The sequence below is a fragment of the Oncorhynchus gorbuscha genome, linkage group LG04 (assembly GCF_021184085.1).
Source record: "Oncorhynchus gorbuscha isolate QuinsamMale2020 ecotype Even-year linkage group LG04, OgorEven_v1.0, whole genome shotgun sequence".
Lineage (NCBI taxonomy): Eukaryota > Metazoa > Chordata > Actinopteri > Salmoniformes > Salmonidae > Oncorhynchus > Oncorhynchus gorbuscha.
The window spans coordinates 2463032-2465531 of NC_060176.1; the positions used below are offsets into that span (position 1 = coordinate 2463032).

At 54.9% G+C, this 2500-nt stretch overlaps 1 protein-coding gene across 1 annotated transcript in view; it reads right to left on the minus strand.

Annotated features, from left to right (window-relative positions):
* The window catches only part of fbn1 (fibrillin 1), a 191314-nt gene extending 191055 nt beyond the window's left edge, over nt 1–259 (minus strand). Inside the window, 1 exon segment of the mRNA XM_046345486.1 lies at nt 1–259. This exon segment is cut by the window's left edge and continues 122 nt beyond it. The gene's annotated coding sequence lies outside the window, so the exon portion shown is untranslated.
* Between the last annotated feature and the right edge of the window lie 2241 nt (nt 260–2500).

Below are 2500 nucleotides of genomic sequence, written 5' to 3' on the forward strand. Positions count from 1 at the left end.
CCAAATCAAATTGTCAATAGTCTAGCAATGTGTTCTCTCTTTATTAAATCCGACACATCCGAGATGATCAGGATGCCTTGATTCTGTATGGCGTGATCAGAGGCGTTGAGACATTCTACACTATAGGTGATCAGAGGCGTTGAGACATTCTACACTATAGGTGGAGAGAGGCGTTGAGACATTCTACAGTAGCCGTGGAGAAGATAGGTCTTCTTCCCTCTCCTTCTCTCTTTCTTTCCCTGTCTCTCACACAGCCAAACTCACTCACTCCCCATCCCTGCCCTCCTCAACTTTCCTCAAAAGTTTTTTGTCCTCTCGCGATACATACATTCCAGTCAAACAAGGGTCCACTACTGGTACAGTTAGAAACACAACGTTAATGTTATAGCGCCATAGCGAGAGGGTGAGATACTTCATACAGCATTAGCACTTAGAGATTTGTTAGAATAATGTAAAGAGTAAAGACACCTACTTTGTTTTCAGCAGGTAAGATAGGCCTATGTGATTGTGATAGAGCAAAACTCATCCATGATATTTAAAGAACAGTGTAACCAGGACAAGCCTAATTACAGAACACATATGTTTAAAACTGTGTACTATAATGATGTAGTAATGACAGACAGAACACATACCTTACATTTTGGTAATTACAATTTGTGTTACATAGTCTGTCCACTGTGCAAGCTTTACACTGCATAACTTTAATGACAATATTGAGTAAAATCACAGAAGACAGTTTTTACAAACAGTGTGGAGGTGGAAGGTGGTCATGTAAGGACACCTGTTGTGTCTGTGAGCAGGTTGAAAACCATTTGGAACTGACTGGAATCATTTGGGACTGTTCAGAATGAACAGGACCTTTTGCAATGTGTTCTGAGACTCCACCACTCAGAGGTGATGTCAATATGCTCTTTAATTAAACATCTCAACAACCCAGCCCACACGTCTCTTTCTCTCTCTCTCTCTCTCTCTCTCTCTCTCTCTCTCTCTCTCTCTCTCTCTCTCTCTCTCTCTCTCTCTCTCTCTCTCTCTCTCTCTCTCTCCCCCCCTCCTCTCTCCCTTCACTCCCTCTCTCTCTCCCTCCCTCCCTTCACTCCCTCTCTCTCTCTCCCTCCCTCCCTCTCTCCTCCTCCCTCCCTCCCTCCCTCCCTCCCTCTCTCCCTCCCTCCCTCCCTCCTTCACTCCCTCTCTCTCTCCCTCCCTCCCTCCCTCCCTCCCTCCTCCCTCCCTCCCTCTCTCTCTCCTCCCTCCCTCCCTCCTGTCCCTCCCTCCCTCCCTCCCTCCCTCCCTCCCTCTTCCCTCTCTCTCTCTCTCTCTCTCTCTCTCTCTCTCTCTCTCTCTCTCTTCAAGTTTCTCTCTCTCTCTCTCCCTCCCTCCCTCCCTCCCTCTTTCCTTCACTCCCTCTCTTCCACTGTCCCTCCCTCCCTCCCTCTTTCCTTCACTCCCTCTCATCCACTGTCCCTCCCTCTCTTTCCTTCCTTCAAATCCCTCCTCCCTCCCTCCCTCTTTCCTTCACTCCCTCTCTTCCACTGTCCCTCCCTCCCTCCCTCTTTCCTTCACTCCCTCTCTTCCACTGTCCCTCCCTCCCTCCCTCTTTCCTTCACTCCCTCTCTTCCACTTTCCTCCCTCCCTCCCTCTCCCTCCCTCCCTCCCTCCCTCCCTCCCTCTCCTCCCTCCCTCCCTCCTCCCTCCCTCCCTCCCTCCTCTCCCTCCCTCCCTCCCTCCCTCTCTCCCTCCTCTCCTCCCTCCCTCCCTCTCTCTCTCTCCCTCCCTCCCTCCCTCCCCTCCCTCCCTCTCTCCTCCCTCCCTCTCTCTCCCTCCCTCTCTCTCTCTCTCCCTCCCTCCCTCCCTCTCTCTCCTCTCCCTCCCTCCACTCTCTCTCTCTCTCTCCCTCCCTCCCTCCCTCTCCCTCCCTCCCTCTCTCCCTCCCTCCCTCCCTCCCTCACTCTCCTCTCTCCTCCCTCCCTCCCTCTCTCCCCTCCCTCCCTCCCTCCCTCTCCTCTCCCTCCCTCTCCTCTCTCCCTCCCTCCCTCTCTCCCTCCCTCCCTCCCTCCCTCCCTCCCTCTCTCTCTCTCCCTCCCTCCCTCCCTCCCTCCCTCCCTCCCTCCCTCCCTCCCTCCCTCCCTCCCTCCCTCCCTCTCTCTCTCTCTCTCTCCCTCCCTCCCTCCCTCCCTCCCTCCCTCCCTCCCTCCACTCTCCTCCCTCCCTCCCTCCCCTCCCTCCCTCCTCTCCTCTCCTCCTCCCTCCCTCCCTCTCCTCCCTCCCTCCCTCCCTCCCTCCCTCTCCTCCCTCTCCCTCCCTCTCTCTCTCTCTCTCTCTCTCTCTCCTCCCTCCCTCCCTCCCTCTCTCTCTCTCTCTCTCTCTCTCTCTCTCTCTCTCTCTCTCTCCCTCTCTCTCTCTCTCTCTCTCTCTCTCTCTCTCTCTCTCTCTCTCTCTCTCTCTCTCTCTCCCTCCCTCCCTCCCTCCTCTCCCTCCCTCCCTCCCTCCCTCCTCCCTCTCT